At 40.1% G+C, this 14,744-nt stretch overlaps 1 protein-coding gene across 1 annotated transcript in view; it reads right to left on the minus strand.

Annotated features, from left to right (window-relative positions):
- pdk2a (pyruvate dehydrogenase kinase 2a) overlaps positions 1-3,303 on the minus strand; it is a 116,915-nt gene extending 113,612 nt beyond the window's left edge. The window contains exon 1 of the mRNA XM_049015218.1: positions 3,300-3,303. The gene's annotated coding sequence lies outside the window, so the exon portion shown is untranslated. The remainder of the gene's footprint in view (positions 1-3,299) is intronic.
- Positions 3,304-14,744: the final 11,441 nt, after the last annotated feature.

The following is a 14,744-nucleotide window of genomic DNA, read 5'->3' on the forward strand; positions in this document are numbered from 1 at the left end:
GTTATAAATTATTTTAAAAGGTCAAATATATCGTGATTCCTTAGTAATAAAGTGCGACGGGGTTTAGAATTTGAAGTTATCCTGCCAGGTGCTTGTGGTCTTGGCTTCTAAGGTTTGGTAGATTTGAGGGTATTATAGGCAGTTTGTAGCATTGTGCTGCTGCAGAACACGAGACCTCACGAAGAATAAAGAAATGCTCTTACATATGTATATAGTTGAAATGGTTTCAGACTTAAAGTTAGTGCTTTCTCGGAGTTCAGTGAAGGAGGTGGAAATCTAGATATTGAGTTTTGTAAATGATAGGAAAGAAGCTGGGCTTGAAAGTTCATCCATACATAAATCTTTTGTAACCATTAATCAAGTACAGGGTGCAAGGTTAAAATGAACGCTAGGTAAACGTGCTTGCTGCTTTGTGCACGTGGAGTTTCTCATTTGGGGTTTATAAATAAAGAGCATTGTTCATATGTTTATTTTGCAGCTGCCTTTTTAATTACAGTGTTGCCATGTTCGTTCCTCCCTCTGCCCACCCCCAGATTCATAATTGTCATAAATATAACAAGAACACCATGAATTTTTTAATTCTGCGCTATTCATTTTTCCAGCACAGATATACTCAAATTGATGCACAGAATGCTAATTTTCACCGGTTGTCAAATTTCTAATATGAATAAAGCATCTAATCATAATTAGTTATATTGAACTTGAAAGTTGTGTTTTTCCCCTTCAGTTTTGTATGTGAAGCAGGGAAATTTGCCTCTGCAAAATAAGAGTTTTCTGATTTCATGAAATCATGTGACTGCTTTACATGACCGTGTGTCATAGCCAGTCTAGTGACAAGTGGATGGAATCAATTCTTCAGTCTCTTGCCACCGACTCATCACCTCCTACACCCAAAGTGTGATTGCATACTTTTTCACTTCTGCTTCATATGATTGATGTTTTTCTTCCACTTCTGCTTCGCATGGTCAAAGAGCCGATGCGATTGTGACTGTGTGGTACAGCCCTGCTCTGCTGGGACAAACTGAAAGCTGAAATCTGTCGCGGCCTGGCAGCCTGCTAGGAGCATGACCTTTACTCTCTGAATTCTTCACCAGGGCCAAGTAGGTGGTGTCAACAAAAATATATCGATTTCACCCTCTCCAGCAATATAGGTTCTTCGCATTACGGCTGTAAGCTAGATAGCAGTCCTTCGAGGTTCGGATGCATCTACCAAAAAATAATTTCACACCCAAACTGAGATATAACAGTGTTTACAATCAGACATGTGAAAACATTTGCATAGCAGTTGTCTTTTTACTGTAGACTTACTCTTTATAGGACAAAAGGGTTATTTAGCAGCAGTGTTGGGAAAGTCCAGAAAGTATAAATCCAGACCAAGGTCTTGTTTCAACCAACCAGTTGAGTATAAAGCGTCCTAGTCACAGAGTACTCAGCTGATTGGCTGAAACAGAACCTTGGTCTTCCTGGACCTGAATATTCCACCTCTGTTTGTAATGGGTTACTGTTGTGAGTAACTTCCCCAACACTGTTTAGGAGTAGAGCCTATTTTTGGCATCACATGCGACCAAAACAATACAATGCTGTTATCACAAGCAGATCATTTTGTTAGATAAGGCTTTGTGTCAGCCCAAGATGTTGGTAGGTAGCTATGTACCCATTCAAAATTGCTATAGCCTTATTGTTAATATACACGGAACATTTAACTGATGAGCCGTCTACCTAAGAGCTATGACTAAATCTAGTGGTCCACAGTTTTAGGTCGCTGGTCCTGTCTCAAGCCATTTAAATTGTATTGTTACTCAATAGATCAAGTCTTTATCTTCAGTACCAATGATTATAATCTTAGTCTTTGTAAAGATGACAGCACTGTCGCGTGAGTACATTTTTAATAAGAGGTTTCACATTTTCATTATATTTCACTTGGTAATATAGTATCACACCTCCAAGTTTGTGTGGTTGAATACAGCCCCGTGTGTGTGTGTGTGTGTGTGTGTGTGTGTGTGTGTGGATTATGTTAATATTACATTGTGGGGACCAAATACCCCCACATTGTAATAAAAATCTGTTATTTTGATGTTGTGGGGACCATTTTTCAGGTCCCCACAAAGATCTGTGAATGCAACCAAAAAATGAAAAATGCCAAAAGTCTTGTATTTTGTTTGGTTATTTATGGTTAAGTTAGGGCTGGGTGGGGGTTAAGGTCGTTATGTTGGGATTAGTGTTTTCCCCATAGAAACGAATGAAAAGTCCCCCCAAAGATAATTACAAACCTGTGTGTGTGTGTGTGTGTGTGTGTGTGTGAGTGAGAGAGAGAGAGAGAGAGAGAGAGAGAGAGAGAGCTTGTGTGACAATGTACATGTCAGCATATTTCACTTACCTTTCTGAGGGTTTCCTCCAGGTACACAAGTTCTCTGTCAATATCCAAAGGTGAGTTTGTGACCATTGTTGTGCATTAACATAATGGAGACCCAGTCACATGACCGAAGAAGATGGCTGAGTTAATATCCTATGTGTTAATACCAAAACAATGCTACAGGTGTCAATTAAATTTTTAATAAGTACCCTATGGTTTATTCCTGTATATCATGTGATGGTATTACCGCACTGTTGTGTGTTGAGGTGCAGGTGCATTGAACAAAATATTATTAGTGTAAGAAAAGGTTTTATTCTTATATGATTATATTATTATGAAATACAACCAAAACGACCAGGTGTTTAGGGATTTGGATGCAGACAGTTTGCTTGCAGGGGCAAAGAACGGCTTGATGGACAGAAAATATCAGACATGGATGAAACAGATTGTTTATTAAACAGTATTATTGGGTCACTAACCTGTCTACATCTTCAATCTTATCACAATGGGAAATAACAAAGAGCTGAGACAAGATTGTGGACCTTCACTAAGGTGGAATGGGCTACATGACCATCAGCAAGCAGCTTGGTGAGAAAGCGACTACTGTTGGTGCAATTTTTACAAATGGAAGAAAGACAAGATAACTGTCAATCACCCTCAGTCTGGGGCCCCAAGGAAGATCTCATCTCATGCAGCATCAATGATCCTAAGAACTGTGAGGTCTAACTCCAGAACTACATGGGAGGAGCTCGCTAATGATCTCAAACCAACAGGGACCACAGTCAACAAGAAGTAACACATCATGCCGTTACAGTTTGAAGTCCTGCAGTGCTCCCTAAGTACCCCTGCTCAAGAGGGCCCGTGTTCAGGCCTCTGTGAAGTATGTCAGTGGACACCTGAATAATTCCAATGAGGCTTGAAAGAATGTGACATGGTCAGATGAGACCGAAATCAAGCTGTTTGGCATCAACTCTACTCGCCGTGTTTGGAGGGAAAGGAATGCTGACTATAAGCCCAGGAAGACCATCCCTACCGTCAAACAGGAGGTGGAAGCATTATGCTTTGGGGGTGTTTTTCTGCAAAGGGTACAGGGCGGCTGCACTGCATTGAAGGAAAGATGGATGGAGCAATGTACCGTAAAATCATGGATGAGAACCTTCTTCCTTAAGCCACCCCTTCAGTGGGTCTTCCAGCAAGACAGCCACCCTAAGCATATGGCTAAAGCAACAAAGGAGTGATTCAAGAAGCAGCACATTAAGGTCATGGGGGGCCCTAGCCAGTCTCCGGACTTTAATCCCATAGAAAACCTATGGATGGAACTCAAGCTTCATCTATCCAACTGACGGCATAAAAACCTTTGGATTTGGAAGAGATCTGCAAAGAGGAGTGGATGAAAATTCCTGCTGAGCTGTGTGCAAACCTGGTGACCAACTACAAGAAACTTCTGACGGCTGTGCTTGCCACAATGGTTATTCCACCAAGCACTATAGCATGTGTTCCAAGGGATCAAAAACGTATTTCCCTAGATAAATGACAAATTGGTTTGTAACTGTGAAATAAACCTACCACTGAAATTATAGACTTTGCACTTCTTTATTAATGGGTCAATTTAAGAATTCAGCAGGGAGCCAAATAATTATTTCACTCACTGTAAATAATATTGAAAATGCTTCACATTTTGTCATAAGGGTGGATTATTAGGATTCTGTACTTTTGGCTGCTGTAACTATTTGAATTTGCCAACAGTGGGATTGATAAAGGTTCAACTTATCTTAATCTAATCTTATCTTATCTTAATCGCATCCCATCTTGTCTCATCTTATCTCATATCATCTCATCTCATCTTATTAAGGTGATACTTCTGAATAGGAATCTTACCGCACAACTTACCAGTTTAGACAACCCACCTATCCATCTTCCAGCTGCTTATAGTACTAGGTGACAGTGAGCCAGAATGCCAACCCCCTGCAATGCTCATATACACACTGGCAGCCTTTATACATACTACTCAGGCTAACTGTACGTCTTTGGACTGTGGGAGGAAACCAAAGTACCCAGAGGAAACCTGCAGAACATGGGCCAGAATGTGAAGGGCTGCCCCTATGCCACCCTGCTGCCCTCCTTTACTGCAGAATTAGACGATTAGTGGCAAATCAGCCTCAAAAGAAGACATAGTGATTTAGCCACAATGTAACCAAACTTCCTCTCAGATTTCAAGTATTTTTACTATTTAGGATACTCCAGAGTAACGGGCTAATGGGTTTTAGTCTAGATACAAACTAATGTGGTTGGCTATTGCTTTTAATCCCCTGCTATACTCTGTAAAACTACTTAATCACTTATTTCTTTTTTTTTTACTATGACGATTACTGTGCAAGGCTACAGCTGAGTAGCTTTTCAACACCCTACTCACCAGCCTGAGTGACAGTTTGTTATCATCTGCACAGTGCTGCCTTGTGTTTCACCAGTGTTTGTTTCCAGAGGTTCTTTGGTAAAAACTCCACTGACACTCTTATAGGCATTTTCGGGAGGTAATTACAGATACACTCAAGATAAGACAGTCATGTATCACGGCCAGATGTTTATTCTTATTAATAATCCATCTCATAGTTAAATAGGCTGTGTTATTTGAAAGATGGAGTAGCAACATGAACCATGCAGCGATATGGTACCGCAACAGGAATTAACACTCGTTTAGACAAGTGCTAAATAGTCCCTTGGGGTCTTTTTAAGAAGAAAAGGGGGTTTTTATCAGATGACTTGTAAAGTTACCCCTGATAGAGGGGGAGTTGAAAGAATGAGAGCTCAGGGGGGTTTCCTGCACAGAGAGAAAAAATAGACAAACAACTAGAAAAAAAATTAATTAAACTGTTTGAAAACCAATCAGGTAAGTGAACTTGTCAAATGTGGCAAGACCTGAATGCGAAGCAGCAGTACACATTGTCTCACTTCTGCATTCTCTGCTTTTTCTCAATGAAATACTACATGTATTAATGTATTAATTCATATTATTAATGACTTCCATATTTCTGGCAAGTGTTATGTGGAATAAAGTCAGTGTTTAAGGATCTTAGTCTAATCTAACCCTGAGATGATAATAGACTATGCATGCAGGACACCCACATTATCTGTGAGGTAATTATGCATTACTGCCCTCTAATAAAGAACTGCGAGCATTTAACAATCAGTAAAAGTTTGTTAATTTCTATGTAAACACAAAGAACAATAATATGAACAATGTTTTGGAAACAAGTTGTCTGCATGCGTAAAAGTGCAGGACCCGGGATAGTGTGGTTCTGCATGCAGTTTAATTATCATCTGTACTGCAAACGTCTGTATGCTTTGTCGACTTTCAAATAGCAAACAGTTATAATGACTGTTATGTCTCTAAATGAGCCGAGGCAATGCCAATAAAACGGCACCCGGAGTGCCCGACCCTGCAGTGCACGCACACACAGGCACAGTCTCTTTGTGTTAACACAGGGCTAAACTTCAGACATGCAAGCATTCGATGAACCCACCCATCCTGTTCTGGAAACCACAGGGCCATTATGAGGCAGCTGCCGTGCAGCACATGCTTCTTGGCCTCTGCTCTCTTTCACTCGACCCTAAAGCAGCAGAACGGACTCCTATAAATAGACATAAAGTCAGTGCTGTTGTTCTCTATTCAACAGTAGCTCTGAAGCCCCCCCCACCTCACACACACACAAACACACCGCCAGCAGCGACCGCTGTCACCACACACTCTATGACCACCCACCTACACATAAACCCCAGTACCTTCATCCAACAGCATAAATACGTTTCTTCTCCATTCTCAGACCAAGTTCCCTCCATTTCACGCCCCCCGCAAGCAAATAAAATGTCAGAAACCGGGCAGTTTAGCAGAGTCGCTGAAAGCAACTTGCATTAAAGGATTGATGCGAATTCAACAGCCACTCGGCCTGTGCAGAAAAGGGTTACACGACATTTACACTTTATTTTACAATTTTAAGACTTTGTTTCCATTCCCAGGTACCATACTTAACCATTTAGAACTGCCTTATTTAACAATTTTTTACTCCTTTTTAAAAATACATTCTGTTTATGTTCTTCATTGAAATACTTTGGAAGCATTGATTTGTGTTAAACCATATAGACATAATGTAGTGCGTTGTAAGAGAATGCAGCTGAATCTTTTACACTATTATCAATGGACAGATTAATCTATTTTGCGTTTCATGAACTTGTGATAAAATTACTCTGCAGGTGCAATATGCTTTGTCTATGTGTCACCAGACTGGAAATCAGATGGATTTAAGGATCCCTTTATATTGATCAATGCTGTAAACCACATCTCCATTCATCTATTCATAGCTGTGTTACTGTGTTAGTCAAGTTAGCCGGAGTGCTACTAGATACGTGACTAATTAGCAAATGTACGCAAATTTATTGGCATCCCTTTAGGTCGAATGTAACGCCACAAGGTTTGCACATGTTTTTCTAGACATTTGTGCTGAGAAGGAAATATTTCTGTTTGAGAAACACAGAGATTTATGCAGAGAATACAGGGTAGCCCCAAATACATCCATACAGTGTGATGATTGACACCTAATCTAACAGGCAGATTTAATCACGAGCAGTTTTAACATTCAGTTATATCCAGCCTCTAAATGATTACACAATACGTTTTTAGAGCTGAACTTGGAAGGGACTGCTAGCAGGAAAAGGTATTTTTGCAAACTGCTTCCTTCGTTTTTGTAGTGTGAACGTGTTGCACTTGATTACACACAATGATTGCATGGGCAGGAAGATTCTGAACCTTCTCACCTGACTGCTGGCAAAGTAACACACAAACAGAAACTCAATGACATATGCATTTCATTAACAGCACACGAAGCAGGACTTCTAGGAAGACAGCAGCTCAAACCACGTGTTGTCAAATTCTGGAACTCTCCTAGCCTCCTCTCATTTTACTAGCTTATCTATTTTCTTACCAGACTTTTATATGCATTTCACAATCCACATGTTTTTATAAAACCCAAGTTCATATGTCATTAGTCAGGATATAATCGCACACATGGTAGATTAAATGCTAAACTAAAAGGTACAATAGCAGTGCCCATCTTGTGATTTGAACCTTCAATCAAGGCTGCATCCTGTTCTCATTTCAGAGAAGTACGTTCTCCCTGATCACACCGCAGTTCCATAAGTTCTTTGAACTTTTAAGATCTTTTGTCGTCTTGAATTTGCAGATCGTAAAACAGATGGACTTAAGGATCCCTGTATTTTATATTTGTCGGTGCTGTAAACCACATCTCTTATTCATAGCTGTGTTAACAGGAGTGCTACTGGAAATGTGACTAGCAAATATACACTGATTTATTGGCGCTTCCCTTTGGGTCAAATGTGATGCCACGTGGTATGCACATCTCCATGAGATGTGACAAGGATGATGTGACAGAGAGAGGCTATTTAAGAGCTGGGTCACAGCTGCCATATTTTTGCCATCACATTCGGCCTTCACCAAGAAAGACTTTCCCCATCATAAATTTCCAATTCTGCAATCGAACGCACTCCTTAACAAATTTTAATCTCTATAAATGTTCAGAATTATTCAGCCGTGTCTGCAAATTAATCTTAATCCAAGGAAATGGAACAAGTTGAACAAGTTGAACAAGCTGAAATGTAACAAGATTACATTCAGTATCATCCCTTTGATTATCACTATTTTTTAAATTCCTGGTATGGTATAATTTGGGTGAACTTAGATGTTGCCTATATGGCATTGCGATAGAATTAAGTAAAATGTTTTTTGTTTTTTATTTACTTAGTTGTCAAAAGTTTATGTTAAGTTGAATTATGACTTTTATCACCAGCAAAAATGAAGGTATTATTGCCACATAAAACACCTTTAGGGTTATGGTCTTACATATATTTCATGGACAGTTTACAAGCTCTCATAAATAACCCACAAACTGCAGTATCTATGAACTACGCGTGAATAGAACATGAAGCACACGGTGCAGATAGATTCTGAACCTTCATATCATTTTAGGTAATTCGTTAAGGCCGCCGCGGCCTGTCAGTCTTTCTGCACACATTAGGGGCCGTCTTGGATCTTTGGTAATATTCGATGACAGTGCTGAAATTTCCCGAGGCGGTCTCATTTCACAGTGAATCACTTGCTCAGTCCCCACCTACCTCCCCACTTCTCCATCTCTCAATCGATCTCCAGGCTCAAGCGAACAGCGAGGGACACACGACGCCTTTTGTTTACTAAATGTCACATTTTCTGTTACTTGTACCAACGACTGTAGTCAAGTGCACTGAAAGGCCTGTTTTATTTTAAGCAGTTTGGCAGACTGTGATTTAGAAACGGAAATAAATCTCAAAGTATAACACTAGCAGTACAACTCCCAGCCCTTGGTATTTTTGCATACTCCGTCTTGTCCACTAGGTGGCCAGCCAGCCTAAGGGAAACCAAAAAGGCAACAGCACAATGGACAGGGACCTTTCCCAGAGATTAAATGTAACCAGTTCTACTCCCGCCCGTAATAATGAGAGTCAGGCTTAAATTCTGTTGCTACATCACAGCTGCCACGTGCCTCACAACACAGCCGTACACATTTTTACTGAAATAAGCTACACATGCTACTAAAATCAACTCCACAAATGATATAGATATGATAAGGTGGTTCACTACTCTAAAAATGTTTTGTCAGTCATAGGTGATATAATCCATTGCATTGCAATCTTCATTTTCATTTATTTTAATTTACACAAATGTAATATTTCTTTAATCAAACCACTAGCCTTTTCAATTGTTTTTATTTACTTATTGTTTATATTTCAACATTTATAATACTTACACTCTTCATTATTATTAATGTTGCTCCTCATGCTTACGGATGGAGGAATTTACATCAAATCGTTTCGTTTCTTGTAAGTAATAAAGAGGCATTTACATGGTTTCTTTCCCGGCAGGCTGATCACAGTTGGATGTTTCATACAGCATGAGTCTAGTCTGCCGTTTCTCTTCACATACTATACTGCCAGCTTTTGGTAACTGGCATGAGAGACTCACTCACAAAGGAAATTTTGTTTTTGAGCTGAAATATCAGGAACACTTGACATTTCCTGGGTAAACAGAAATAGTTAGAATTTTCCGGGTGTATAACTCTTGGTAACACTTTACTTGGGGGGACATGAATATTGCAGTAGTGCATGCTCATTTAATGCATTAATTAACCAGTAACTAAGTATCTCTTAAGTACTGATCCCAGGCTTGTTCCTCGTTAATCAACCATGGCAGTTTTCATGGGGGAAACCAATATTAGTTCATGATTTGTTGTTGGGTAGTAAATGAGTTGTTACATGTTTTTCCCTCTCAAGTGAACTCTTACCATTATTAAGTAATTAGGTAACTATGAATTAATATAGCGCCTGAATAGTAACAGAAGTGTCTCTCAAGGGTGTGTCTGTTTATACACACAGGAAATTAACCAGACACACTGTGTGTGCTTTTGGGGTGGAATTCCCATTTAAATGCTAGAGTTTGGTTGGCGTTTCCATTTAAATTCTAGTATTTAATTCACAACAGATCATGAATATTGACTATTCACTAACAGTAAATCACATGGTTTTCAGAACCCAGTGAAAAATGCCTGTGTGCCCGAAACCCCAGAAGGCCACGTGTCTCATATAAAATATTGGCTTTTGTCCCTTATAAATGTAATTTGTTTGTTATCATACTGCACAGTATTAAAAAAAAACAATGATAGTTGGTAAAAAAAAGAGCCAGATTTAGAAAGCAGATAAAGGCAATAAAGACTCATAAGGTGACGTACTTCCACCGCGCTCGCTCGCTCGCTCGGCCCTGCTTAGCTGCTCTTAGCGGTTTCCTTTGCTCTTCACGCTAATCAAGCAGTGATGTACATCTGCACCCCTGCTAATGTAAGAAGCTTTGACGTTTGTTGAATACAAATTGACCTTCCATTTTCCTGGTCTGTAATCTGTGTGCATGCATCAGTCTCTGGATACTGCGCACGACGATTAGCATGAGATGCTAGCTGGCAACAGAGCATACATGCTTTAAAGTCCAGACTTCACACTGATTTACTGTGTGTGCAGGAAGTGAAACGAGCAGTGGGATGGGAATATATATATATATATAGGGTGAAGTTAGACATCAGACAGCAAACCAAAACGAGCAAACTGGCACAAAACATATAACTGGATTATGCCGGTATTTACACAGACATCTCCAGCCCCAAAACAAAGCAAAGAAAAATGTAGAAGCCCTTGTATATGAGAAGTACCGACTACGTCAGGCTTTGATCGGTGATAAAACCATCCACACGAAAGAAATCTATAGTCATAAAAATGTATTAAATGTAAATTCATTGATTTACACCTGCACAGGATCCAAAGGTGCAGGCTACTTTGGCACAAATATAAATAAGTGAATATATCGTTTCAGTTTGTTGAAAACAGTTTGGTGCCTTAGTTGAGCATGGGCCTGTTTCAGCCAGTATCACTGCAAATATGCAACCATTTATCCATCCTGCCTGGAGCCTGTCCCTGGTGGCACACAACACAAGGCAGGAGAGCACTCAGAAGAGGTGCCGGTCCATTGCAGGGCACATACAGTCACACCCAAACACTACAGGTTGTCAGGGTCAGCTCCTGTTGCCTTGGTCTTTTGTGTCCCGTCCCCGTTTGGCCAGCAGACATCGCTGGCCATCCTGTCCCTCCTTTCAGTCTTTGTGTTTTCCCTGTTTCCTAATAGCCGCATGGCTCAACATGGTGTTCGAATCCCACCTCCCCCTAGTTTAGATTCTGTTTCCTTCCTTTCTGTCAGTCTTAGGTTTTCCCCTCCCAGTTCCCTGAGTTAATCAGTTTCACCTGTTCCCTGTTCTTGTACCTGCCCTTGTGTGTTTTCCTGATTGCTCCTTGTCCTACACCTTCCCCTATTGGTTAATTGTCTGTCTCACTGCTGCTGTCTCATTACCCAGTTCAGTTTTCCTATTTAAGTTCTTGCCTTGTGTTCTCCAGTGGTTCATTGTTTGTTGTAGTTTTGCTGTTTGATGTAAGTCCTGCCTGCTCCATTTTGTACTTAGTCTTTCTTTGTCCCTCTGTAGATCATTTGGTTTTGTTAGTTATTTTATACACTTTTAGTTTTGACCCCTCGTGGTCCTTTATGTTTGTAGTGTTCCCAATGTTTTCTGTTTTGTTTAATAAACACATTCTGCCCCATGAACCGCAAGTGGGTCGTCCGCATTTCTGATCGGCCTGCATCATGCCTCATCCTCGCACAAAACCCTCAGTATGCGTTCTTGACCGTTCTTGTGTAACCGTTTTACATCATCTGCCTTTGCCAAAGACAAAGTGCTCAACGTCAGAAGCACGAAGGGTGGTAAACGCCCCCGAATGCTGCTCTGGCCCCACCACAAATAAAGGATATATCGGTTTCATCCTCGTCAAATGAGACCAATCCCATGAATCTCTGCACCCCAAGTTCATTCTTGGAGGCGAATTAGCAAGACCGGTCTTAGCAGGACCACAAGTAAAATCTCTGTGTTCCTTGGTGTTGCCAAGCACCCCACGTCTGTAGCAGGGAACTGGAATCCATGTAACCTGAGAAGATCATGCAGATTCAAGGAGGAAGTCACCATTAAAGTTTAACCTGTTGACTTGTCTTTTTTTTGTGGGGGGGGCTAGGCAGATGCTGGGACAAAGGGGGTTGGGCAAAGAATTAAGCAAAGTGTGGCAGGATTTGGGCTTGTTTTTCTATATAAAAAGATAAATAAAAAGAAGGACATAAAGAAAGCAAACTGCGAAATGCCACAGAAGCAGGATATGACCCGGACTGCCTTTTGACAGATAACTGGATAACGACACTGCGTACCTGAAGGCCGAGCAGCAGCATCTTACTGCCTGCATCTGGGCGTCACAGAGGCTATTGTTCATGTGTCTGTTATAATGTAAAAAACTGGACCTAGAAGTCAAGCAACAATGGGATGTGACTGTCATTCATTTGAAGGTGGATCCTGTTAGAGGTCTGTGTCTGATGGTTGCAACTGAGCAACTGCTCTTGCCCTGGGTCAGCAAGATTGGACAGAAATTTTGGAGGTCAGATCACTGAAACTAAGCTCTTTTCTAAGCCAATATCACAGTCTGATCAGTCGAAACGAGTGTTTCTTTCCTGTCCCTTCCATCCAGCCTTTCTATTCCTCTCAATCAGAGAAAAAATTATCATTACAATCTCCAAAGTAAGTAAAGCGAGATGGGGCGTATAAGCTTACGCAAACTGATAATTACTTTCATACTGCAGTGCAAATGTATGACTGACATACACATAATTGTATTTTGTTAAGTCGAATCATTTATTTTTTAGGTAAGTAAGGTAAAATTTCCAATAAATGAATAGTCTATATTTCAAGATCAGAAATGAAGTATAGAAATGAAATACAGAAAACAAAGCGTTTAACACCATAAAAATATGACTACATAGACATATTTTTATATGCATATTTTTCCATTAATACTAGTAAAAATATCTGACGTAATTATGTGTCTGAATAATATATAACAACATAAAAGAGGTCTATAGCGTAGAACGAAATTCAGTTCAGTGATTTTGTATAAGTGCGGCCTTTATAGGAAACAGAATCTCTGAAAAGAAATTCACCGTGGAGTTTCCTTTTTGGATATTATTCAGTGTCTTTCCATTCTGAGGTCTGTGATCACAAACAACTTGAACCAACTCCCCCCCGTACACGCAGTTCCATAACCACACACCCTCAGAGAAGTGTATGCTCACCACGACCTCCTACACACACTGCTCTCGTCTTCAGTTTTCAGATAAGTTACTTGCATATATATTTGCACGGTTTCCTCGATTGTTTTTGTTGGGCTATGTACTCTGTGTTGTCACATTCTGTGGTGTTTAAGCATGAAGTGTTTCATTTTTGTCTTCTTGCGTTTTAAAAAACTTTCACAGGAAAACAACAAAGTTATTAAAAGAATCAGGTATAGAGGTAAATTGGCTATCCAAATGAATCATAACAGTAACATTGTTATGCAGAATGACTTGAAATAGCTTTTCAGTTAAATTGTTATTGTTTTCTGAATATATTTATTAAATAATGAAACAAGGGTAATATTAAATTATAAATTCTAATTTCTCACCATAACAGTGTTTTAGAAACACAAAAAACAGAAAATGTAATTACATGGGAAGCCAGTGCCAGATCACGAGCGTATAATCTTTATGCAAATATCCCACATGTCACATCTTGCCTGCCATGTCCATCTGACCATCCTGTCTCCACCCTAGCATGGTCCTAACAAGCCACACCTGTTACTCATTTGTCTTACCTCTTGTTCCTAATTCTCATGTTAATATCACTCCCAGCTGCTTCTCATTAGCTCCCTCATGACTTCTGTATATACGTGCTTCCCAGTCTAGTAATCCCCAGTCCGGTCATTGATGCTGAACCTTCCTGTTGCCTGTTCCTTTCCTGGTTGTTTCTTCTCTGATTTTCTATCCCTCCTAATCTTGTTTGTTTCCAGTCTTTGCCCATTTAATTCAATAAACTCCACGCCTGCCCTTCAGTCCTTCAGCAGACTTATACCTGTCTAACCATGAAGCTACCTTTCAAATACCATGTATAATGGCAACACTTTGGCTAGTTTCTGCTCTGGTAGAATTTGTCTACACTCAATATATTACTAGAACCTTTGCTTATTCAACAGATAGTTGAAGAATATAGCCAGTCAAGGTAAGGCACTTTGCTCATTATACAGGAAGCAAAGCCATGGGTCTCACTGGTTTATCTATATTCTCAGGTCATTCACTAATCCTCAGTCGGCTTCATCACATTCCATGTGTCTTGTGTCTTTGCAGAAAGCATAGTTAGTGTTATTGCACTAGTGCCTGTCTGAAACCACAGAACCACACAGTACTACTTTCTACATGTACCGAGGACACATAGAGGTGAAGCACTTTCTCTATGAATCACCTATGTTTTCGTGTTGAGGCTGACGGGCTCATGGTTCCTATTCATCTCTCATCCTCAGGTTCGATCATATGTTAGAAAGTCTGTCTTGAGGTTGTTGTGACCCAACGTTAAATGCCAGCCTTTCCTCACCTGCATCTTTCATGAAACCACATATAAGTGTGTAACAGTGAAAACATGCAATTTGTTTCACTCAAAAAATTTTGCCCAAATCAAATTCTGCACTGAGCTTTTTTTTTCCTCCTAGAGTTTCCCGTCTCCTCAGGAAATCCAAACCGTAAGTCACATGACTGAGTGTAAAGAGCATCGGTTTCCTACCATCTCGTATGATTGTCATCAGGACAATCTCATTTTAGGGAAGCCGGAGACACTGAAGAAAAATAATACCA

The sequence above is a fragment of the Brienomyrus brachyistius genome, chromosome 5 (assembly GCF_023856365.1).
Source record: "Brienomyrus brachyistius isolate T26 chromosome 5, BBRACH_0.4, whole genome shotgun sequence".
Classification (NCBI taxonomy): Eukaryota; Metazoa; Chordata; class Actinopteri; order Osteoglossiformes; family Mormyridae; genus Brienomyrus; species Brienomyrus brachyistius.